This window comes from Entelurus aequoreus, linkage group LG11 (genome assembly GCF_033978785.1).
Source record: "Entelurus aequoreus isolate RoL-2023_Sb linkage group LG11, RoL_Eaeq_v1.1, whole genome shotgun sequence".
NCBI lineage: Eukaryota > Metazoa > Chordata > Actinopteri > Syngnathiformes > Syngnathidae > Entelurus > Entelurus aequoreus.
In genome coordinates, this window is record NC_084741.1 from 65,381,313 (window position 1) to 65,408,793 (window position 27,481).

A 27,481-nucleotide genomic window follows, 5' to 3' on the forward strand; every position below is an offset into this window, starting at 1 on the left:
CTTGTGATTAAGGGTTATATAAATACACTTTGATTGATGATTGATTGATTGATGGATTTTACCTATCCAAAAAATATATTCTCACCTGTGGCGTTGGTCGCAAGATATTTTTTTCTTGTTTGCCTCATAAAAATGAATTGCTATGATTTTGAAAAAAAAAACTAAACATGCCTTTTCACAGGAATTGGCTTCTTTTTTTTTTCCAAAGAAGATTGTACCAAAACAGCAGACAACTACTGACTATTGACATGTGCCTACCTAAGAAAATTCAAATGCACAATCTCCACCTCTCTCACCGTCTCTTACGGTTAAAATGGATGCAGAGCTTACTTTACACTGATGGATATTTCTTTTTAAGTTTAAAGTTTAAGCTGGCAAATTAAATTTATGTTTTTGGGAAGAAATTCCAAAATGTGTTACACATCATTCATTGATAAATATGCAAAATTAACACTACTTCTTCTCTGTGTGATTCACCACTTGTGTGTGCAACTACTCTAGTAAATTAGAATAACAATTGGTTTTCGAGAGCATTACAATCTTTTATTTACTGAATTAAAAATATTGAAACTCAAAGACTGTGCTTTTGCAAACAGCTAAAATGATGTACAAAGCAAACTATAATGTATATACCCAAGAATATGCAACAATTCTCCTAAAAAAAAAAAAAAAGGACAAATATAATCTTTGAGAAAAATGTAATGTAAAATATATGTATGCACGCACAACGCTTAAAACCTTTAGCATATCAGTATGTGGAAATAAATTATGAAAAGAATTAAGCAAATACGTCAAACAATGTACTGCTATGATCCAGTTTAAGAAATTGTTTAAACTCAGTGTTTAGAAAGTACAAAGAAAAGAAATACTGATCACAATATTGAACCTGATTGATTAATGACACATAATCCATCACATATTCAGTAAATTATTTGAACCATACAGTAAATTAACCACCAATTCATGCAAACTGCGTTGGCATTTATTCATTCATTCATTCATTGTTGTTGTGTTTAAGCTCAAGAAAGGAAGTGAATAATTGCATTAGAAAAAGGTGGCATTAAATAAGCTCTGCTTCTTCCTTCTTCTTTTCGGACATGTTAGAGTGTGGAACTGTAGACATGTAAATGTAAACATGTTTGAAACATCACTATGTAGTTGTTTTCTTGTTGTTTTGGGTTTCTTTCTTTTCTTTTCTTTTTTTTAACATAAATAAGCTACAATATGTGCAATACGTTTTATGGAATACAGACTGCATTCTTTTTTTTGGTAGTATTTATTTATTAATTTGATAGGGAAATCATAATACAAGTAATGAGAAATCAGACTTTTTTTGTCCCACCCCCCCCAAAAAAAAAAAAAAATAATAATAATAATAATAATAATAATAATAATAATATATACAAATTGCATTTCTATATCTTTAAAACCAACTTTAAACCAACCAAAATGTATCATTATTAGTGTTAGTGTCATTATTTCAACAAAATACATGTTTATTGATAACCCCAAGGCACACGTTTGATTTTTAATTACCGTCAATCGCACCTTTTAAAGTTGATTCAAGAACAATTAATGATATTATATTGCAGTATTGTGAATTAAGTGGGTGGAAAAACAGGCAAATCCCTCGACAGTTTACAAATATCACCACTTTAGAAGTAAGCATAAATTAGAATTGACAGCTGCAAATGTTTGGTAATTATACTCACATTAGCTCATGTTGTCACAAAACACCAACGTGGAACAAATGACATTCATAAAACTTGATTTAAAATAAAATAGGAAACGTTTACTTTACCTTGAAGTAATTCACTGGATACTTATTCCGATATTTTTGGAAAAAAGACATGGCAATAACTCCAAGGATAGCTCCACGGAATCCACAAATGCCTAAAATGTTTGAAACGAAATCCCAAACAAGTTCGTTGGTTGTGATAAATGGGTACAAAAATGACGACTTTAATCGCTCCTTTTTTTTGTTACTCCTTGTCTTTTTAATGAATTGACAGAGAATCCGTCAACACGTGATATGATAGTTTTCACATAATTAGTTTTAAAAAAAAATCTAAAAAAAAAAATCCAAGAGTTTTCACGGTCTTCCAGGTGACTTGCGAGGGTTTCACCGGCTCAAGCTCATCCCTGGAGCCGCCTTCCACTGTCCAGCTCGCGGCTTCAGTTGAGTCTGTCTCCGCTCCCCTCACAGGAAACAACCGCATTCCTTATTTGGACATCCCGTGCTTCACGCCACCGTCAAAGAAGGGGATTTAACCAAAGTTACTTCCAGCCCGAAGTTTCGAAATAAAAGACATTTAATTATTCCCCGGGGAATATTTTTATTTTGAAGGCAAAAAAACACCTCAATTTCCTGTCAAATTGGCTGCGTACTGCGTTTTAAAACTGACAGGGAAGCCCTCGCATAGAAAATTCACCCAGCAGCCCCATCTTCTGGAGACAAAGAGCATCACCTGTAGGTGATCTGTGGTGGAATTATCTTTAAAAAAAAATCGGTATAAATGGTCACAAAATATTACAATTGTTCAAATGATGGCTTCAATTTTTTTGCCGAATATTCAAATGTCAAAGTCACTATAGCTGTTCCTAATGAGAGAAATAATCTGCAAAAAATCGACAACCATGGTAATGTCAGGTAAATGATACTGTGATGAGATCTATATCTTATGTCCTCTTTGTCTTATTTTTATAAATTCCATGACATTTTACATATGGGATGGCGAATGTAAAAATTCAGTCACACTTTTCTTACATTTATCACACTTTTGTCACATTTAGCACACAGGTTCAAATTACATCCATCCATCCATCCATTTTCTACCGCTTATTCCCTGTTGACTCTAAATTTGATATCGAAATGTTAAATCTAAATACAAATGTTAAATACAAATGTTAAATCTAAATCTAAATGTTAAATCTAAATAGAAATGTTTAATACAAATGTTAAATCTAAATATTAAATCTAAATGTTAAATCTAAACCTAAATGTTATGTCTAAATCAGTGGTTCTTAACCTGGGTTCGATCGAACCCTAGGGGTTCGGTGAGTCGGGCTCAGGGGTTCGGCGGAGGTCAAGACACACCCGACTCATCGTGTAAATACAAACTTCTCCCTATCTGCGTATTACGGATACGGCAACAGCAGAAGTCAGACTGATTTGCAGGTGTGTAATTTGTTGTGAGTTTATGCACTGTGTTGGTTTTGTTCTTTAAACAAGGTGATGTTCATGCATGGTTCATTTTGTGCACCAGTAAAACAACATGGTAACACTTTAGTATGGGGAACATATTCACCATTAATAAGTTGCTTATTAACATGCAAATTAGTAACATATTGGCTCTTAAGTAGTCATTATTAAGTACTTATTAATGCCTTATTCGGCATGGCCTTATTATAACCCTAACCCTCTAACCATAACCCTAACCAAATAACTCTAAATTAAGTCTTTGTTACTTAGAATATGTTCCCCTATAGTGTCCAAAAAACTCTAAATTAAGACTTTGTTACTTAGAATATGTTCCCCTTACTAAAGTGTTACCAAAAACATATAACTTTGTCTTGAATTTGAAAAAAAAAAAAAAAAAAAAATTTTTCACTAAAGAAGGGTTCGGTAAATGCGCATATGAAACTGGTGGGGTTCGGTACCTCCAACAAGGTTAAGAACCACTGGTCTAAATCGTAATGTTAAATCTAAATGAAAATGTTAAATCTAAATCTAAATGTGAAATCTAAATATAAAATTTAAAAAAAATCTGTATTTTAAATCTAAATGTTAAATCTAAACTGCTATGTATGCATAGTTTACACATTTGTTAAAAAAAAGTCCTTGCACACAAGATGGCTTTAAGTCAGATTCAGATCTTATGCCAATTGTATTTTTTGCTTTTGTTTACTTATTTTACACTACTGACTTCATTTTTGCTCAAAGGATTGTATCTAATACAAGGGACTAAAGGAATAGTAACATTATTTTGCGGCTATCGTTACATTGTTTTGTATTTTGTGCCATCAAAGGATTAATATTTATATACGATCAATCATATGGAATCACATTAAAGTGATGTTAGTTTAATCAGTTCATTTTACTCAGTTGACCAAAGTAGTGTACACTCAGACATAAAACAAGTAATGCAAAACAGTGTCAAAAGTACAAACCCCGTTTGCATGAGTTGGGAAATTGTGTTAGATGTAAATATAAACAGAAAACAATGATTTGCAAATCCTTTTCAACCCATATTCAGTTGAATGCACTACAAAGACAAGATATTTGATGTTCAAACTCATAAACTTTATTTTTTTTTTGCAAATAATAATAACTTGGAATTTCATGGCTGCAACTCGGGCCAAAGTAGTTGGGAAAGGGCATGTTCACCACTGTGTTACATGGCCTTTCCTTTTAACAACACTCAGTAAACGTTTGGGAACTGAGGAGACACATTTTTGAAGCTTTTCAGGTGGAATTCTTTCCCATTCTTGCTTGATGTACAGCTTAAGTTGTTCAACAGTCCAGGGGTCTCCGTTGTGGTATTTTAGGCTTCATAACGCGCCACACATTTTCAATGGGAGACAGGTCTGGACTACAGGCAGGCCAGTCTAGTACCCGCAATCTTTTACTATGAAGCCACGTTGATGTAACACGTGGCTTGGCATTGTCTTGCTGAAATAAGCAGGGGCGTCCATGGTAACGTTGCTTGGATGGCAACATATGTTGCTCCAAAACCTGTATGTACATTTCAGCATTAATGGCGCCTTCACAGATGTGTAAGTTACCCATGTCCTGGGCACTAATACACCCCCATACCATCACAGATGCTGGCTTTTCAACTTTGCGCCTATAACAATCCGGATGGTTCTTTTCCTCTTTGGCCGGGAGGACACGACGTCCACAGTTTCCAAAAACAATTTGAAATGTGGACTCGTCAGACCACAGAACACTTTTCCACTTTGTATCAGTCCATCTTAGATGAGCTCAGGCCCAGCGAAGCCGACTGCGTTTCTGGGTGTTGTTGATAAACGTTTTTCGCCTTGCGTAGGAGAGTTTTAACTTGCACTTACAGATGTAGCGACCAACTGTAGTTACTGACAGTGGGTTTCTGAAGTGTTCCTGAGCCCATGTGGTGATATCCTTTACACACTGATGTCGCTTGTTGATGCAGTACAGCCTGAGGGATCGAAGGTCACGGGCTTAGCTGCCTACGTGCAGTGATTTCTCCAGATTCTCTGAATCCTTTGATGATATTACGGACCGTAGATGGTGTAATCCCTAAATTCCTTGCAATAGCTGGTTGAGAAAGGTTTTTCTTAAACTGTTCAACAATTTGCTCACGCATTTGTTGACAAAGTGGTGACCCTCGCCCCATCCTTGTTTGTGAATGACTGAGCATTTCATGAAATCTACTTTAATACCCAATCATGGCACCCACCTGTTCCCAATTTGCCTGTTCACCTGTGGGATTTTCCAAATAAGTGTTTGATGAGCATTCCTCAACTTTATCGGTATATATTGCCACCTTTCCCAACTTCTTTGTCACGTGTTGCTGGCATCAAATTCTAAAGTTAATGATTATTTGCAAAAAAAAAAAGTTTATCAGTTTGAACATCAAATATGTTGTCTTTGTAGCATATTCAACTGAATATGGGTTGAAAATGATTTGCAAATCATTGTATTCCGTTTATATTTACATCTAACACAATTTCCCAACTCATATGGAAACGGGGTTTGTACATTGTAACACAGCAGGATGAATAAAATACTTGAATAGAAATGTTATCTTAAAATAAGTATGACAAATATATCCCATAAAAATACTAAAATAGTATATAAAAGTGGGAAATAAACCACCAAGATATAATGCTTAACTGGATGTGAACGCCTGATCTGAATCGTTTATATACTCTGGCTGTCAAAGTTAACACTTTAACTCATGCAATTAATCACAAAAAATGATCGCATTAAACATGTCTAAACACAGATTAATCCTGAAATGTTTTTTGACCGCACATGCTCCTTTACTTTCAGTGACCAGGTGAATGCATATGTCAGTGCAAAGGTGAGTGAGGAGACTCCAAATGGCAAATTTCTATATAAAATCAACCCCTACATTAATTTAGATAAAAGTCCTGAGCAAATAAATGACATGCATTCAAGTAAAACATTTTAAAAAATGTACCTCTATGACATTGTGACAAAAAAATGGTATTTGTGTCATAATATTGGGTTCTCTTTTTTTAGTTAATTTAAATTATACAAACGAGTAATTTACTGCGATTAATCGTGATGAATCAAATGCAAAAGTGGTGTGATTAATCTGGTCGTTTGACAGCACAAGTGTGCAAAATTAATTGTGTTTCACTTTGCATAAGCAAAGTGACTCAAACAAAAAAATTATCTGTATGCACTTGTGTGTTTATTTAACATATCAAATTTTAAAAAACTGTCTTTTTTTTAAGCAAACATTGATCCACATACATACATATATGTATATATATATATATATATATATATATATATATATATATATATATATGTGTGTATGTACACATACATGGTAATTTCTTCAACAACTAGATGAGGCAATTCCTGAAGGAATTGTGTGTGAATGCTCCAATGCTGAAGTTGACCTGAAATCCTGGATTTTTTTTTTACAATTGTTGAAGTAGAGCACACAATTCCCAAACAGGCTGAATATTTTTGAAGTTGGAACAGTTTGAATCAGATGAAAAATGTGGGAATTGTGCAACTTGGAAAAATGTCCCATTCATTTCAATGGGAACTTCCTGGAAATTTGGGAATTTTGGGAAAAGCGGGATTTTTGGAAAATGATTAGGAGCATGAATGTCCTACATGAGCTGAATTGGTTGGTGTTGGAATTGTTTAAATCGGGCAAGAAATGTTGAAGTAGTAAATGGTATTAGGGAATTTCGGGAAAATCAGGAATTGTTTTGAACTTGGAAAAAGAGTAGTTTGAATTCCAAGAATGGTAGAATGTGTCAAAGGTGGAATAGTTTCAATGGGTTGAAGAATGTGGGAATTGTGGACGTTTGAAAATGGCCAATTCATTTTGAATGGGGAAAATGCAAACAAAAAAAGGAAATATGGGAAATCCAGGAATTTTTTTTAGAATTGTTGAAGTAGAGCACACAATTTTGAAGTTGGAACATTTTGAATCAGATTAAAAATGTGGCAGTTGTGGAAGTTTGAATAATGTCCTATTGATTTCACTGGGAATTTCCTAAAAATTAGGGAATTTGGGGAAAAGCGGGAATTTTTTTGAAAATGGTAAAAAACTTGAATGGTCTGAATGAGTTGAAATGGTTGGTGTTGGAATTTTTCGAGAAATGTTGAAGTAGTAACATGTTAAATTGAGAAATGTTATTACGGAATTCCTGGAATTTCGGGAAAACCGGGAATTTTTCCACTTAAAAAAAAAAACTTTGTTTTTTTTGTCTTAATTAAGAAGAACGTTTGGACGGAGGAACGGTTGAAGTAGGTTAAAAAATGAGGGAGGAGTAGTCACCAGAAAAAAGGGTGGAAATAGGGCTTTGGAAAACCAGGAATTCTGGAAAATCCTGGAATTTTTTTGTACTTGGAAAAAGGGTAGTTGGAATTCCCAGAATGGTGGAATGTGTTGAAGGTGGAATGGTTTGAATCGGTTGAAAAATGTGGAAATGGTGGAGGTTTGAAAAATGGCCAATTCATTTTCAAAAGGAAAAATGACCCGGAATACCTGGAATCCTGGTAAATCTTGGAATTTTTGGAATTTGTCAAGGGAAAGCCTGCAATTCCCGAATAGGCTGAACAGTTTGAAATTGGAACGGTTTGAATCGGGTGAAATGTGGATGGTAGAGCGCGCCAAAATCTGAAGAAGAAGTTAAATAAATAGATGAATTTTGGTGTAGAAAAAAATATTTGTGAATGCTTTGGAGCATTCACACAATAATAATAATAATAATAATAATAGATTTTATTTGTAAAAAGCACTTTACGTTGAGCAAACAACCTCAAAGTGCCACAGTGTAAAAAAAAATAGTGATAATAATAATAATAATAATAATAAAAGATAATAAAAATAAATAAAATATAAAACTAGAAACAGCCCAATAGCTAGAACCAGCATGCATAACTATAAAAATCTATAAAAAGGCTTTTTTTAAAAGATGGGTTTTTAAGCCTTTTTTAAAAGCATCCACAGTCTGAGACGCCCTCAGGTGGTCAGGGAGAGCGTTCCACAGACTGGGAGCAGCGGAGCAGAAAGCCGGGTCTCCCATAGTTCGTAGCTTTGTCCAATACGTTTGGGATACATTTGTATGTGTTTGTCTAAAATCTTTGTCCTGTGATTTATTTACACTACCGTTCAAAAGTTTGGGGTCACATTGAAATGTCCTTATTTTTGAAGGAAAAGCACTGTACTTTTCAATGAAGATAACTTTAAACTAGTGTTAACTTTAAAGAAATACACTCTATACATTGCTAATGTGGTAAATGACTATTCTAGCTGCAAATGTCTGGTTTTTGGTGCAATATCTACATAGGTGTATAGAGGCCCATTTCCAGCAACTATCACTCCAGTGTTCTAATGGTACAATGTGTTTGCTCATTGGCTCAGAAGGCTAATTGATGATTAGAAAACCCTTGTGCAATCATGTTCACACATCTGAAAACAGTTTAGCTCGTTACAGAAGCTACAAAACTGACCTTCCTTTGAGCAGATTGAGTTTCTGGAGCATCACATTTGTGGGGTCAATTAAACGCTCAAAATGGCCAGAAAAAGAAAACGTTCATCTGAAACTCGACAGTCTATTCTTGTTCTTAGAAATGAAGGCTATTCCACAAAATTGTTTGGGTGACCCCAAACTTTTGAACGGTAGTGTAGATTTTAATCGTAATCAACAAATTAAAGACTCAAACCAAAATCCAAATTGATACGGATACTGATTATCAGCAGGCCTATCGTGGCTTGTATCGACTCTTTTGCGTCAACTCAATTTTACCCTATTTCTATCCAGTCATAATGTGAAATATTCATATTTTTTAAATAATAACATGGCATACGTGGAACAACAATACGTTACGATTTTGCAAGAGCTGATCCGAAAAGAAAGAAAAAAATCAGGAGTGTTGTAGGGATTGTGTGTGCCTCCGGTCGCAGTCGTGTCCATGCATGTGTGTCTAAGTACTTTTGTCCTGCATGTGCGTCTTAATGTGCTTCTTTGGAATATTTTTATTATGGGGCTTTGACTTGACTTGATTAATAATTAAAAGTCTTCTTTTTAAACCTTCGCAAGAGAGCAAAATAAAAACTTTATGAACATGTCTGACATGACAAGCTTGGTATAATAAATAAGTTAAAAACCGGCATGAAGGTTCCTGCTGCTTTTCTTTCTTCCATACATGAGAAGACAATTTGGAATAAAACATCTGAGGTTTTACGGGTGCTAGTTGCAGAAAAATATTACTGTTTAAAAACATGCACTGCACACATTTTATAAGGTAAATATTTGGATGCCAAGCCAAAAAGTATCCAATTCTGTTTTGTCAGAGTGATGTTTTTGTGCTTGAATTCCTTCTGTTGTTTTCATGTTTGTTTTTTAATGTGACACTGGCAGGTGTTCCACCAGAAATACAAATCATCTTCATCATCATCCTCATCATCCTCATCGTTCTCCCTTATCATCATTATCATTATCATCAGTCAGCTTACACTTTAACAAGGCACATTGAAGCAAGAGTAAATACAAAACCTAAAACCAGTGAAGTTGGCACGTTGTGTAAATGGTAACTAAAAACAGAATACAAGGATTTGTAAATCCTTTTCAACTTATATTCAATTGAATAGACTGCAAAGACAAGATATTTAATGTTCGAACAGAGAAACTTAATTTTTTTTTGCAAATAATCATTAACTTAGAATTTAATGGCAGCAACACATTGCAAAAAAGTTGTCACAGGGGCATTTTTACCACTGTGTTACATGGCCTTTCCTTTTAACAACACTCAGTAAATGTTTGGGAACTGAGGAGACACATTTTTGAAGCTTTTCAGGTGGAATTCTTTCCCATTCTTGCTTGATGTACAGCTTAAGTTGTTCAACAGTCCGGGGGTCTCCGTTGTGGTATTTTAGGCTTCATAATGCTCCACACATTTTCAATGGGAGACAGGTCTGGACTACAGGCAGGCCAGTCTAGTACCCGCACTCTTTTACTATGAAGCCACTCTGTTGTAACACCTGGCTTGGCATTGTCTTGCTGAAATAAGCAGGGGCGTCCATGGTAACGTTGCAAGGGTGGCAACATATGTTGCTCCAAAACCTGTATGTACCTTTCAGCATTAATGGTGCCTTCACAGATGTGTAAGTTACCCATGTCTTGGGCACTAATACACCCCCATACCATCACAGATGCTGGCTTTTCAACTTTGCACCTTTAACAGTCCGGATGATTATTTTCCTCTGGCCCGAAGGACACGACGTCCACAGTTTCCAAAAACAATTTGAAATGTGGACTCGTCAGACCACAGAACACTTTTACACTTTACATCAGTCCATCTTAGATGAGCTCGGGCCCAGCGAAGCCGGCAGCGTTTCTGGGTGTTGTTGATAAATGGCTTTGGCTTTGCATAGTAGAGTCTTAAGTTGCACTTACAGATGTAGTGACGAACTGTAGTTACTGACAGTGGTTTTCTGAAGTGTTCCTGAGCCAATGTGGTGATATCCTTTACACACTGATGTCGCTTTTTGACGCAGTACCGCCTGAGGGATCGAAGGTCACGGGCATTTAATGTTGGTTTCCAGATTCTCTGAACCTTTTGATGGTATTACGGACCGTAGATGATGAAATCCCTAAATTCCTTGCAATAGCTGGTTGAAAAATGTTGTTCTTAAACTGTTGGACAATTTGCTCACGCATTTGTTCACAAAGTGGTGACCCTCGCCCCATCCTTGTTTGTGAATGACTGAGCATTTCATGGAATCTACTTTTATACCCAATCATGGCACCCACCTGTTCACAATTAGCCTGTTCACCTGTGGGATGTTCCAAATAAGTGTTTGATGAGCATTCCTCAACGTTCTCAGTCTTTATTGCCACTTGTGCCAGCTTTTTTGAAACATGTTGCAGGCATCAAATTCCAAATGAGCGAATATTTGCAAAAAATAACAAAGTTTACCAGTTCAAACGTTAGGTATCTTGTCTTTGCAGTCTATTCAGTTGAATATAGGTTGAAAAGGATTTGCAAATCATTGTATTTTGTTTTTATTTACTATCTACACAACGTGCCAACTTCACTGGTTTTGGGTTTTGTACTTTCAAAAAGGGTATATAGTAGGGATGTCCGATAATGGCTTTTTGCCGATATCCTATATGCCGATATTGTCCAACGCTTTAATTACCGATACCGATATCAACCGATACCAATATCAACCGATATATACAGTCGTGGAATTAACACATTATTATGCCTAATTTGGACAACCAGGTATGGTGAAGATAAGGTACTTTTTAAAAAAATGAATCAAATAAAATAAGATAAATAAATTAAAAACATTTTCTTGAATAAAAAAGAAAGTAAAACAATATAAAAACAGTTTCATAGAAACTAGTAATTAATGAAAATTTGTAAAATTAACTGTTAAAGGTTAGTATTATTAGTGGACCAGCAGCACGCACAATCATGTGTGCTTACGAACTGTATCCCTTGCAGACTGTATTGATATATATTGATATATAATGTAGGAACCAGAATATTAATAACAGAAAGAAACAACCCTTTTGTGTGAATGAGTGTAAATGGGGGAGGGAGGTTTTTTGGGTTGGTGCACTAATTGTAAGTGTATCTTGTGTTTTTTATGTGGATTTAATAAAAAACAAAACAAAAAAAACAACAACAAAAACGATACTGATAATAAAAAAAACGATACCGATAATTTCCGATATTACATTTTAACGCATTTATCGGCCGATAATATCGGCAGACCGATATTATCGGACATCTCTAGTATATAGTCATTTTTGCTCATTTATGTTGGGTAAGAATTAGGGATGTTCCGATCAGGCTTTTATGCTGCCGTTTTCGATACCGATCATCTATGAGTGAGATCGGCCCATACCAATACCGATCACACGTATTAACCGTACATTTTTCAGTTAATTCATGGTGAGTGCTATTGACAGTTTAACAATATCAACACAATGTTCAAACTATCTCCTTGTTTTTTTTTATCACATACAATTATTTGAGCAGAACCAAGTCTACAGCACTAAATAGCTAAACAAAACGAAAAACTACTACTCATTTAAAACATTTGGTTTTTGCCATCTAGGGAAGTATTGCTTGAGTTTGTAAACATTAACAAAACGACAGCAAAGTGTTTTTGAGAAAATAGAAATATGGACATAGTCACTCTTGTATTGGTATCTCTGTGTGTAACATGTTTATGTTTGTCCTCCAGTGATAACGGTTCTTGATAAAGGCACATGTAGGAAACTAAAAAATGCAGTTTGTTTGCCGTAATGTAGGTGATTGTTATTAGCAAACAGCTCCACACTGTGTATGGAGATACATAATTAGTTGCTTGATTGTTAGCAAGGGGACTAAGGATAAATAGTGTCAGCCAGAGGGGACTAATCAGCAATGGCGATCACATACTTTTCACCTGCAGCCGATAATGATATGGCAGATCTGTCGGCACATCTCTAGTAATAATTGGTCTTTATGCAATGTATATTCTCGTTTCATCAAAATTACACCACGGGGAAAAAATTGTTTGTAACACAGAGGATGCCATGTCGTTTTGGACATGTAAGTACACATCAGCATTTTTGTCTGGAGACAAAAAAGCAAGTGTGAGCGCTAATCTAACGTACTACCGTATTTTTCGGACTATAAGTCGCAGTTTTTTTCATAGTTTGGCCCGGGAGTGCGAGTTATACTCAGGAGCGACTTGTGTGTGAAATTATTAACACGTTACCGTAAAATATCAAATAATATTACTTAGCTCATTCACGTAAGAGACTAGACGTATAAGATTTCATGGGATTTAGCGATTAGGAGTGACAGATTGTTTGGTAAACGTATAGCATGTTCTATATGTTATAGTTATTTGAATGACTCTTACCATAATATGTTACGTTAACATACCAGGCACGTTCTCAGTTGGTTATTTATGCGTCATATAACGTACACTTATTCAGCCTGTTGTTCACTATTCTTTATTTATTTTAAATTGCCTTTCAAATGTCTATTCTTGGTGTTGGGTTTTATCAAATACATTTCCCCCAAAAATGCGACTTATACTCCAGTGCGACTTATATACAGTATGTTTTTTTCCTTCTTTATTATGCATTTTCGGCCGGTGCGACTTATACTCCGGAGCGACTTATACTCCGAAAAATACGGTAAATACATTTTTTGTCCTAACCGCAGTGTGAATGCACCATATTGCATACAAACTATCAAGGAAAACTATATTTTGCTAGTCAGAATTCAATTAGAAACTCGAAAAGCACTCAGGGATCGCATACTTCCAGCAGGCCCTTTCTCACAATAGTAAAGAATAATTTGGAAAAAAATCATGAATCCAAAATGTAATCACTTGTTTCATTTACATTTCCTGGAAAGTCTCATCAAAATCCGGCTATAACTTTCCGGGCTATTTTGCTGACTAACTAATAGATAAACAAACCTCAGTGAATGAAAGAATAAAATAAATGGCCTCATTTGTGCGTGTTTGTGTTGTTCGTCTGTCGTTTGCAAACGAGCTGAGAGAGGGTTCACTCTTTGTATCAGTCTCAGCACCCAAGCGTATTTGTTTTATAGCAGAATGAAATACACGGCGTGAACCCTCTAGTCCAGGGGTGTCCAAAGTGCGGCCCGGGGGCCATTTGCGGCCCGCAGGTAATTTTTTAACGGCCCCACGGCACATTCTAAAAATACAATGAAAAAAAAAATTTAAAACATAAAAAGTGTTATAAAAGAGCAAACAGGTGAAATGTAACAAGAAAATGTTACATTATTTACTGTAATAACACAAAGCTGCCATGCAGGCTGTTTCTTTCTTTAAAAAATAATAATGAATCAAAATCAATGTCATTATGAATTATTGACCTATTCAAGGCTCCATTTACTTCACATTAAATATTACACTTTGAGATATTTTGGATGGGAAAATGTTGCATATTTTTTGGTTGCCATTTAAAAAACAAAGTTTTTTAAAGAAGGGCCTAAAACGGACAAACAAAAAACATAAACAACAATAAAACTTATAATTGACGGATAGATCTGAAGTTGATCTTGAGACTATTGTGGTGAAAGTTAAAACAAATGTTGGATGTATTTTTTTAAACTTTACTGAGCAGTACCCTTTTGGATCCCCAATAACTTTAGTGGGACTTTTTTTTTTTTTAAGTGTCATTGCTCAAAAAAATAATGAATTAAAATCAATGTTGTTATGAGTTATTGACCTTTTTAAGACTCCAATTATTATATAATCTCAAATATTCCACTTTAAAATTTTATTGGAGGAAAATATTGCATATTTTGTGTTTTTTTTCCATAAAAAAACACGGTTTTCCTTGACAAAAATGGCATACAACTTAAATCTTTAAAAGCGCTATATTGACTAATAGACCTAATGTTGATCTAGAGATTTAAACCTTGAATAATAATAATAATAATAATACTAAATAATGACACATTTTTTATATTTTTTTTGACCAAAACCCTTTGGATCAAGCCTGAGTGGAGGCCTAAATGTATCTTTTTTATACATATATTGTATTGGTTTTTAAAATAAAAAATATCAAAATGGCCCCCGCTTGCTTTGATTTTTCAGTGTGCGGCCCTCAGTGGAAAAAGTTTGGACACCCCTGCTCTAGTCAGTCATCCACTCTCTTTGTCTCTGTGGGTAGAGGTGGGGCAACCAGAAAACACACATAGAAGTTAAAGTTAAAGTTAAAGTACACTGATAGTCACACACACACTAGGTGTGGTGAAATTAACCTCTGCATTTGACCCATCCCCTTGTTCACACCCTGGGAGGTGAGGGGAGCAGTGAGCAGCAGCGGTGGCCGCGCTCGGTAATCAGAAGACGTTGATCCTCGTAACGTAAATGTAAAGTCAAGTACTAGAAATGATCCAAATCACCCCCAAAATAGAATCACCTGTTCTTTATCCCCTTTCTAACATTTCCTGAAAGTTTCATTAAAATCAGCCCCAACTTTTTTAGCAAACTAACTGGTTAACTAACTAACTAACTAACTCGGGGGTCAGCAACCTGGAGCATTTTTTTAAAAGGCTTGAAAATGGAAAAAGACGGTGGGGAAATAATTGTTTTGTTTTAGTATGTTTTTTGTTTGAGGACAAACATGACACAAACCTTCCCAATTGTTAGAAATCCCACTGTTTAATATGTTTGTGTGTATGCTTCACAGTATTTGGTGAACATCGTTTTGTCCTACTAATTTCGGCGGTTCTGGAACTCACCATAGTGTGGACTGTGACGCAACAGTTTGTTTACATGTAAAATCTTCCACTCCTTCTTTGTCTCATTTTGTCCACCAAACGTTTCATGCTGTGCATGAATGCACAAAGGTGCGCTTTGTTGATGTTATTGACTTGTTGGAGAGCTAATCAGGCATATTTGGTCACTGCATGACTGCTAACATGCTATTTAGGCTAGCTGTATGTGTATATTGCATCACTATGCCTCATTTGTAGGTATTTTTGAGCTCATTTAATATCCATGTATATAATTTAGTTTTGCATGTCTCATGACACATTATATTGGCTGCATTTCTCATAGTTGTGTGAGTGCCATGTTGTTCCAGACCACAGCAAACATTACACAGCTTGCCAAAGATTGTAAAAATCTATTAAAAGAAGACAGCCTGTTGTTTCCTTTAACTTGGACACACACATCTATACCTTTGGCCATTAAAAGCCAGTCATTTCTAGGAGTTATCTCACTTTCTAAGTAGCCTCTGATTTACTAATGGTTTCTAATATTGGAAAAATGTGTAGAATAAATATTTAATTTCAACATTTCTGTCAACGAAGATTTGCTTCATCCTGCGACACATAGCCATTTTGATAGTAGGCTATTATAGCTAATATAGACACTTACGTCATGTGTTGCCTTCATTATAACACTTCTATACGGCGTTTCATTTTTTGCGGCTCTAGACAGATTCGTTTAGGGACAAGCGGTAGAAAATGGATGGATGGATGGGTCTAATATGGCTCTTTCAACGTTTTGGGTTGCCGACCCCTGAACTAACTGACTGACTGGTCGAGGTAGCTACGTTGGGAATTGTTTTTATAATAGTGATAGGATATATTCATACCTTGTGATAATATGTTCGAAAGGCAGAATATACAAAATACAGAACCGGACCAAGAACAGAACCCTGGGGCCTCCTACGGGATAATGAAGCAGACTCTTAGACATTCTGACAAATGGCCACAGAAAAACTCCCATTTAAAACTTTTTCCTACAAAAACATGATAGAAAAAAGAGCTCAAACATTCCGAGTAAACAGGAACTGATTAATTGTCCTATATAATGCTACAGATGGAGCTATCACTAACAGCCCAAGGCGCACACCTCATTGAAAACTTGGACATTGACAATAGAGAGCTTCAGTTTATATAAAGTCCTGTAAATGTTTTATGTATGCATTCAAAATAATTAAGTCCCCGTTTTTGTGTACTAATGTGTTGTCTATTTGTATTTGTCTTGTTGAGCTATTAAAATGATTTGATTTGTGGATAAACTTTACCCCCCGAAAATTCTGGGTTTGTTAAGGTTCACAAATGTCAGAAGGTAACGGTTTGACTCCAGTTGTGGGGGGGGAAATGTATTGGAACAAGAGATTGTAGACCTACAAAAGATTCCCAGAAGGCACAAGACATTAAAACAAAGTTGAGAAGTTGTTGAATTAGGTCCTGACGTTGAGCAACTCAAACCTAACGTTGGAACAACATGCTTTTTGACAACGTTTAATCAATGTTGGGTTCTCACCTTGTTTGGACCATTGAATTTTGGTAATTTTCCGTAACCTAAATGCAATTTATAAAAGATTATGCTTACCAGTTGTGCGTCTTCCCATCGTTCCCTGTTCTCTTCCATCAGCAGATTGCTGACGGACTGCACAAAGTTCTGGAGAAGGGAAGAACAGGTCTCATCGTTTTTGTTTTCCGTTTGGCAATAGGAAAATGAGCAGAATAGGAAATGTCAGTAAACATTCTGAAATACTAAACCCAGCAGGCACAAGACAATAAAACAATGTTGAGAACTTGATAAATTAGGGCCTGACTTTGAGCAACTCAAACCTAATGTTGAAACAACATGCTTTTTGACGACGTTTATTCAATGTCAGGTCGTGACGTTGATTTGACCATTGAATTTTGGTCATTTTTCAACCAATATTTTACAACACATATACAACGTTGGAACAACATGCTTTTTGACGACGTTTATTCAATGTCAGGTTGGGACGTTGATTTGACCATTGAATTTTTGTCATTTTTCAACCAATATTTTACAACACATATACAACGTTGGAACAACATGCTTTTTGACGACGTTTATTCGATGTCAAGTTGTGATGTTGATTTGACCATTGAATTTTGGTCATTTTCCAACCAATATTTTACAACACAAATACACAACGTTGAAACAACATGCTTTTTGACAACATTTATTCAATGTCAGGTCGTGATGTTGATTTGACCATTGAATTTTGGTCATTTTCCAACAAATATTTTACAATACAAATACAACATTGAAACAACATGCTTTTTGACGACGTTTATTCAATGTCAGGTTGTGATGTTGATTTGACCATTGAAATTCGGTCATTTTTCAACCAATATTTTACAACATATATACAACGTTGGAACAACATGCTTTTTCACAACATTTATTCAATGTCAGGTTGGGACGTTGATTTGATCATTGAATTTCGGTCATTTTTCAACAAATATTTTCCAACACAAATACACAACGTTGAAACAACATGCTTTTTGACAACGTTTATTCAATGTCAAGTTGTGATGTTGATTTGACCATTGAATTTTGGTCATTTTCCAACAAATATTTTACAACACAAATACAACGTTGAAACAACATGCTTTTTGGCGACGTTTATTCAATGTCAGGTTGTAACGTTGATTTGATCATTGAATTTTGGTCATTTTCCAACAAATATTTTACAACACAAATACACAACGTTGAAACAACATGCTTTTTGACAACGTTTATTCGATGTCAAGTTGTGATGTTGATTTGACCATTGAAATTTGGTTATTTCCCAACCAACAACGTGGATCCAACTTTGGACATCAATGTTGTCTCAGTTTACAAATACAACTATTTTGCAACGTTTGGATGTTTCAAAGTCAGTTTTAAAGGACATGTGTGCATAATCAACGTTGTATCAATGTCTTGTGATGAGCAAGAAGCTTGGTAACACATGGCCCTCTGTCGGCAGAAAAAAATGATGTAATTATCTTAAACCTAATACTCCGGCCTATACTGTTACTGTTTATAGTATGCTGTCTATTGCCGTTCACTCACTTTTTGGCTTTTATCTCAGCTTTTTTGTATGAGTGAGCGTCTTTGATCACGTTTGAAGCCTGGCTGTATTACGAGGAATATAACTTGTGGTGTTGAGTGGGAGGGAGGAGTGGTGTTGAGATAGAGCCTGTCAGATTTGCTGTCTATTGCTCCTGCTGATCTGGGGGGGAGCTCAAGAAATGATCAAAGCACAGGTTAAGTCTCTAATAGAGCTGTCATTTAAGCTAATCTACTGCCTCCCTCTCAACTCTTCAACCAACACTGGGAACAGCGGGCCTATTCCAACACACACAAGTATTTTAGGCTGGTTGTTTAATTAATCATTACTTAATGGATTATTTTAATGAAACAATCATTATCAATTAGATATTCCTTTGTATTCCTTCTTTGTTGTTGATGATTTTATTCGCTCAGATTGTCAGTCTTTGTGTGTTGTGCCTTTTTTGTAGTCGAGATGATCTTTGATATTTCCATCCATCCATCCATTCATTGATCCATCCATCCATCTTCTTTGTGTTTGTATATTTGATTCCGTTATATATTTGACAACAGGTACTTTGTCTTCCTCTGATCTTCCATTCACCTTGATGTAGGTTTTGAAGTTGATCCTTTAGATGTTAGTGTTTTTTGTTGTATTTTATCTTCTATCCATACATATTAGTGAGCAATATTTAGTATTTATTACTACTTTTTTTGTTTTCATTACGCTTTACTTCTGTTATTGTATGTAAAAACCTGCACTACAACTACGTAATTTCCCCTTTCTGGGATAAATAAAAGTCTATCCTATCTTCTTCTCTACTTTAACAATTCTGTCTTGTAATTCTTCTGAATAAACCTAATAGGGGAACTGCAGTTTGTTTGGAATTTTGCTTATCAGTCACAATCCCTATGTAGGACAAGAACACATATGTTTTGTTTTTTTTTAATGCATTTTAACTCGTAAATAAACGCTAGCAAAAGTCGGCTATAAATCTCTCTAAAAACCGCCAACAATACTCCATTTACATCTAATTTCCTGAATATTAACCAAGTATTAGTGATAATGTTATTATAAACGCTAACGCAGACAAACTATTTTTAGCCTTGCCATGATCACAGAGGTAACTAGCTTATGCTGCTATATTGAGCCGGTGAACTGCTGCATCTCCTCTGAGTTGGTGAAAGGTAATTCTGGATTATAAATCATGCCTCTCACCTGCATCGTAGAAGGATGTGGTCATAAACTGAGAAGTTGATCAACTTCGACATCCAACTTATACCCGGAAATGGGGGGGGGGGTTCCCAACATCTGCGGTCCCTTCCAAAGTTTCTCGTTGTTCCCAGTGGGTTGAGATCCAGATTATGTCCCGCCTCTTCCTGCTAGCATTGATGAACTCAAGCAGAAAATCACTTCAGCGCTGGATAATGTTACCAAAGACATGCTGCAGCGTGTTTGGCAAGAGCTTAACTACCGACTTGACGTGTGCTGTCTCACATATCTAACACTTACGAAACCGGTTTCAGAATAAACTCACGATGTTCAGCACATCAACTGTTCAATTTCATTCAACTAGACTTAGTACTGTAGCGTTGAACGGGCTTGACAAATGTCTTTGCTTGAAGATGTCAAGAAATGCTGACTCAATGAACGATCATTTTAACTTTTAACGATCACGTCAATTTTAAACAAGTGAAAGCAAAGCATACTTAGTCAACAGCCACACATGTCACACTCAGGGTGGCCGTATAAAACAACATCAACACAGTCACAAACATGCACCACACTGTGAACCCACACCAAACAAGAACGACAAACACATTTCGGGAGAACATCCGCACCGCAACACAACATAAACACAACATAAACAAATACCCAGAATCCTTTGCAACACTAACTCTTCCGGGACGCTACAGTACTGTATTTTCTGGACTATAGGGCACACCGGATTATAAAGCGCACTGCCGATGAGCGGATCTATTCAGGTTTTTTTTCATACAAAAGGCGCATTAAAGGGGTCATATTATTATTTCTTTCTAAATGTAAAACACTTCCTTGTGGTCTACATAACATGTGATGGTGGTTCTTTGGTCAAAATGTTGCATAGATTATGTTTTACAGACCATCTTCAAGACGCTTTCTGACAGTCGCTTCAGGATGCACCGTTTTGTGGGCGGTCTTATTTACGTGGCTCACCTTCGACATCGTCTTCTCCCCGTCATCTTTGTTGTAGCGGTGTAGCGTGCAAGGACGGGAGTGGAAAAAGTGTCAAAAGATGGAGCTAACTGTTTTAATGACATTCAGACTTTACTTAAATCAATAACAGAGCAGCATCTCCTCATCCGTGGGTCACTAGTGCAACAACAACGTCGGAAAAACATCCAACTGGAACCCTCTAATAACTAAAGTTCCGTGGGTGGATTATGTAAACTCACTAAACCGGTTGTTTTTAGCGCTTCTATAGCGAGATTTAAGTAAGAACTTTACACTATTTTATATTAGAAATGGCAACAGCAGACGATGAATGTCACATAACAAGAAGATAGAGAAAAAGAAGAAGCTTATCGACTACGGCATCGGCACAGACTACAGTGGAGGACGTGCACAAATTTTCAGGACTTATGCAGATCTCAAAAACACATCAGCAGGTACCAGAAGGTAGGAAAAGTTGGTTTTGCATAATATTGTGAAACAAAACGCCAAATATTTAGTCTGCTAATGGGTATACACACACACCATAGTAATACTTGTATCTCTGACTACAGTAGCCGTAATGGGCCGACAATCCATCAAGCGGTGGGGCTTCAAAGTCACACTAAAATATTTTGACAAATTTTTGAGTGCCGTGTGTAATGTTCTTTATTTTCAAAGGAACATTTAAAGTTTTGGTGTTGTTTACTGGCGTCATATTGCAGTCTACACGTATCTCTTATGTGTGAATACCATCTACTGGTCACACTTATTACACCATGTACCAAATAAAATTACTTCGAGGTCAGTAAGCACAACCAGAATTATTCTGTACATTAGGCGCACCGGGTTATAAGGCGCACTGTTGATTTTTGAGAAAATGAAAGGATTTTAAGTGCGCCTTGTAGCCCGAAAAATACGGTAGTTTTGAAGATATTGCTTTTAAAATGATGAAAAATTGATTGGGACACCTTTTATTATGGCAATCTTGAATGCCATTAGACTATAACTACAAAAACAATGCAAACACAAAAAATACAGCACAGCAAACACACACTGGGCATCACAAAGAGCAACTTCCTGTAAGCAAGCAGAAATTGTCTCTGACAATGCAAGTGTCAAAAAATAAAAATTTTCCATTTAAATGTACATGTATAATGACTAAAGGTCTACCCTAGCTCGGGGTTACTCTCGCTGCTGGTAGTCACATGGTTAAAGAGGGATTCTGAAGTAAATACTTTGTGTTGCCCAGCATCTCCGAGACTCTACCTCCAGCGGCCCCCAAGTAAATTGAGTTTGAGATGCCTGCTTGGCACTATACACTATTTTACACATGACTGTTTGCTTATTTCATGGAAATATTACTATGAAGCTCAAGTGCAGGGATGGGTGCGTTTTGTATTTGAACCGACACAGTAACAATCTTCCGATACATGGGAATGGGAATCAATACTGGTCCTCAACGATACCAATTTTCAGTACTTGTGTGTGTGATAATAAATGTTAGTTGTTAAGTAAAAAAATCTAACTTTTATGTAATATTTAGAAAATAGCTGATTGTCCATTTGTTATATTGTCTTTTCTTACACTTTTGAGTATCATTTGCAAGCATTACACAGTTAATACACTTTGCAGGCAGTAGCAATTCCAAGACGTTATATGGCAGTAGTGTATTGACTACTGTGTGTTTCCTCGTAAGGAAGTAGTCTTTACCATTATGTTGAATGTATCAGTCTAGTCTAATGTTACACCCTACAAAGTGTTTGTACTGCAAGCACTGTACTTATTACACACCAACTGTTTGATGGTTATGTGCATCTTAGTTGTAGTTTTCATTTTCAAATTTGGAGGCGTTAAAGGCCTACTGCAATGATTTTTTTTTTATTTAAACGGGGATTCTATGTGTCATACTTGATCATTTCGCGATATTGCCATATTTTTGCTGAAAGGATTTAGTAGAGAACAATGACGATAAAGGTCGCAACTTTTGGTCGCTGATAAAAAAAAGCCTTGCCTATACCGGAAGTAGCGTGACGTCACCGGAGGAAGGACTCCTCACATTTTCCCATTGTTTACAATGCAGCGAGAGAGATTGGGACCGAGAAAGCGACGATTACCCCATTAATTTGAGCGAGGATGAAAGATTTGTGGATGAGGAAAGTGAGAGTGAAGGACGAGAGTGCAGTGCAGGACGTATCTTTTTTCGCTCTGACCGTAACTTAGGTACAAGCTGGTTCATTGGATTCCACACTTTCTCCTTTTTCTATTGTGGATCACGGATTTGTATTTTAAACCACCTCCAATACTATATCCTCTTGAAAATGAGAGTCGAGAACGCGAAATGGACATTCACAGTGACTTTTATCTCCACGACAATACATCGGCGAAGCTCTTTAGCTACTGAGCTAACGTGATAGCATCGGGCTCAAATGCAGATAGAAACTAAATAAATAAATCCCTGACTGGAAGGATAGACAGAAGATCAACAATACTATTAAACCATGGACATGTAACTACACGGTTAATAATTCCCAGCTTGGCGAAGCTTAACAATGCTGTTGCTAACGACGCCATTGAAGCTAACTTAGCAACGGGACCTCACAGAGCTATGATAAAAACATTAGCGCTCCACCTACGCCAGCCCTCATCTGCTCATCAACACCCGTGCTCACCTGCGTTCCAGCGATCGACGGAAGGACGAAGGACTTCACCCGATCATCCATGCGGTCGGCGGCTAGCGTCGGCTAGCGCGTCTGCTATCCAAGTCAAAGTCTTCCTGGTTGTGTTGCTGTAGGCCGCCGCTAATACACCGATCCCACCTACAACTTTCTTCTTTGCAGTCTTGATTGTTCATTAAACAAATTGCAAAAGATTCACCAACACAGATGTCCAGAATACTGTGGAATTTTGAGATGAAAACAGAGCTTTTTTGTATTGGATTCAATGGGGTACCAATACCTCCGTTTCAACGATTGACGTCACGCGCATATGTCATCATATATAGACGTTTTCAACCGGAAGTTTAGCGGGAAATTTAAAATTGCACTTTATAAGTTAACCCGGCCGTATTGGCATGTGTTGCAATGTTAAGATTTCATCATTGATATATAAACTATCAGACTGCGTGGTCGGTAGTAGTGGGTTTCAGTAGGCCTTTAAATTTAACATATAAAATCACTTATGCTAATCAGTAGCATGTCTATGACAAATTCAATGTAAATTAGCATTAAGCTAGAGCATTTTGGATTTATTTTGCGTTCCAGCGTTTTCTATCAGGCGTACTTTCTTTGTTGGCATTGAAAATTGTAACATTACCTCGAGGCAGTGTGGCTGAGTCCGCTTTAAGTGCTGCTTTAGTGATTGCTATCTCGCCGAGTGAACCCGACGTGACGCCACGAGGAACAAAGGTAATAAACTATGGCACTGTTTGATTGTACATGAATTGATCCCCGGTAGTACTGACGAAATTTGGTCGGGGCCTATGAAAGTACTGAATTGGGTACTCATTCCTAGTCATGTACACATTATATGTTCAGTTTTTTACAAAAGTTTGTATATTCAGAAAAGTTTCAAGTTTAATAAACTGAGTTCTTTTTACCTCGTGTACACAACGCAGGCACATTTTGTAATCAAGACTCATTTTGAAGCACAGTTGGACTCACGCGGTGTATAAATAACACGACACCGACAAAACAATACATTTGAGTTCTGGGAATGAAACGCCCAAACATATTGTTAGGTCAGTTGTTAGGCGCAATTGGCAGTACAATAACCGAGACGGCATATGAAAGCAAACATTTGTCAAAAATGTTAGTGAAATCCTGTGAAAAATGGTGTGTTCAAAAACCAAGATATGCCCTGGAATGCTTCCCCTAGGGCGGGACATCTGTTAAAACTGTAATTTGCTCTTGCGTCACGGAGCTTGCGTGACTGTTGCTGGCCTCCGGTACCTTTACGTGCACCTCCAAAAAAAATCTAGCTTTGTGTCAGCAGTGACGTGGACCGCAGAGCTCAGATTGTTCGCCTTTTTAGTTCATCACAGACAGTGCATTGAGTACATTTAGTACTCTTAACCTTCCTGCCCGCCCCCTACCTCGGCTCGTTCAGGGGTCGTAAAGCCCACCTCCGCAAATGTCTTCTCCTTCCGTTTCAGAGCAAAACAGACAATAAGAGTGATCTATGTTTGAAAATGATCAGTTCCAGTTCCAACAACAATGGTAAATGGAATATACAAAACCCAACACCAGTGAAGTCGGCACGTGTAAATCGTTAAAAAAAAAACAGAATACAATGATTTGCAAATTATTTTCAACCTATATTCAAATGAATAGACTGCAAAGATAAGATACTTAACATTCGAACTGGTAAACTTTGTTATTTTTTGCAAATATTCGCTCATTTGGAATTTGATGCCTGCAACATGTTTCAAAAAAGCTGGCACAAGTGGCATAAAAGACTGAGAAAATTGAGGAATGCTCATCAAACACTTATTTGGTACATCCCACAGGTGAACAGGTTAATTAAGAACAGGTGGGTGCCATGATTGGGTATAAAAGCAGCTCCCATGAAATGCTCAGTCATTCACAAACAAGGATTGTTGAACAGTTTAAGAACAACATTTCTCAACAAACTATTGCAAGGAGTTTAGGGATTTCACCATTTACGGTCGGTAAATCTGGAAAAATCACTGCACATAAGCGGCAATGCCCTTGACCTTCGATCCCTCAGGTCAGGCATTAAAAAGCGACATCAGTGTGTAAAGAATATCACCACATGGGCTCAGGAACACTTCAGAAAACCACTGTCAGTAACTACAGTTCGTCACTACATCTGTAAGTGCAAGTTAAAACTCTACTTTGCAAAGCGAAAGCCATTTATCAACAACACCCAGAAACACCGCCGGCTTCGCGGGGCCCGAGCTCATCTAAGATGGACTGATGAGAAGTGGAAAAGTGTTCTGTGGTCTGACGAGTCCACATTTCAAATAGTTTTTGGAAACTGTGGACGTCGTGTCCTCCGGACCAAAAAAGGAAAAGAACCATCCGGATTGTTGTAGGTGCAAAGTTCAAAAGCCAGCATCTGTAATGATATGGGGGTGTATTAGTGTCGAAGGCATGGGTAACTCACTCATCTGTGAAGGGACCAATAATGCTGAAAGGTACATACAGGTTTTGGAGCAACATATTTTGCCATCCAAGCAATGTCTTTTTCATGGACGCCCCTGCTTATTTCAGCAAGACAATGCCAAGCCACATTCTGCACGTGTTACAACAGCGTGGCTTCGTAGTAAAAGAGTGCGGGTACTAGACTGGCCTGCCTGTAGTCCAGACCTGTCTCCCATTGAAAATGTGTGGCGCATTATGAAGCCTAAAATACCACAACGGAGACCCCCGGACTGTTGAACAACTTAAAAAGCTTCAAAAATTGGTCTCCTCAGTTCCCAGTGTTGTTAAAAGGAAAGGCCATGTAACACAGTGGTAAAAATGCCCCTGTGCCAACTTTTTTGTAATGTGTTGCTGCCATTAAAGGCCTACTGAAATGATTTTTTAAAATTTAAACGGGAATAGCAGATCCATTCTATGTGTCATACTTGATCATTTCGCGATATTGCCATATTTTTGCTGAAAGGATTTAGTAGAGAAAATCGACGATAAAGTTCGCAACTTTTGCTCGCTGATAAAAAAAAGCCTTGCCTGTACCGGAAGTAGTGTGACGTCACAGGAGCTAGTATTCCTCACAATTCCCCGTTGTTTACAATGGAGCGAGAGAGATTCGGACCGAGAAAATGATGATTACCCCATTAATTTGAGCGAGGATGAAAGATTCGTAGATGAGGAACGTTACAGTGAAGGACTTGAGAGGCAGTGATGGATGTATCTTTTTTCGCTCTGACCGTAACTTAGGTACAAGCTGGCTCATTGGATTCCACACTCTCCTTTTTCTATTGTAGATCACAGATTTGTATTTTAAACCACCTCGGATACTATATCCTCTTGAAAATGAGAGTCGAGAACGCGAAATGGACATTCAGTGCCTTTTACATCGGCGAAATGCTTTAGCTACGAGCTAACGTGATAGCATCTTGCTTTAACTGCATATAGAAACAAAAGAAATAAACCCCTGACTGGAAGGATAGACAGAAGATCAACAATACTATTAAACCGTGGACATGTAAATACACGGTTAATGCTTTCCAGGCTGGCGAAGGTTAACAATGCTGTGCTAAGGACGCCATTGAAGCTAACTTAGCAACCGGATTGCACAGAGCTATGCTAAAAACATTAGCTTTCCACCTACGCCAGCCAGCCCTCATTTGCTCATCAACACCCGTGCTCACCTGCGTTCCAGCGATCGGCAGAAGGACGAAGGACTTCACCCGATGTGTTTGGCGGCCCGGAGACGTAGGAAGTCAAGGTGAAGTCGGTGGCTAGCACGGCTAGCGCGGCTAGCGCGGCTAGCGCGGCTAGCGCTCCAACAAAGTCCTCCTGGTTGTGTTGCTGTAGTCTGCTGCTAATACACTGATCCCACCTACAACTGTCTTCCTTGCAGCCTTCATTGTTCATTAAAAAAATTGCAAAAGATGTCCAGAATACTGTGGAATTATGAAATGAAAACAGAGCTTTTTGTATTGGATTCTACGGGGTACCATAACTTCCGTTACTCGGACTTCGTCACGCGCATACGTCATCATACCGCGATGTTTCAGCCGGATATTTCCCGGGAA

At 37.1% G+C, this 27,481-nt stretch overlaps 1 protein-coding gene across 1 annotated transcript in view; it reads right to left on the reverse strand.

Moving 5' to 3' along the window:
- adgrb1a (adhesion G protein-coupled receptor B1a) overlaps positions 1-17,160 on the reverse strand; it is a 373,647-nt gene extending 356,487 nt beyond the window's left edge. The window contains exons 1-3 of the mRNA XM_062063764.1: positions 17,100-17,160; positions 2,360-2,468; positions 1,802-2,240 (exon numbers count right to left, since the gene is read on the reverse strand). The gene's annotated coding sequence lies outside the window, so the exon portion shown is untranslated. The remainder of the gene's footprint in view (positions 1-1,801; positions 2,241-2,359; positions 2,469-17,099) is intronic.
- Between the last annotated feature and the right edge of the window lie 10,321 nt (positions 17,161-27,481).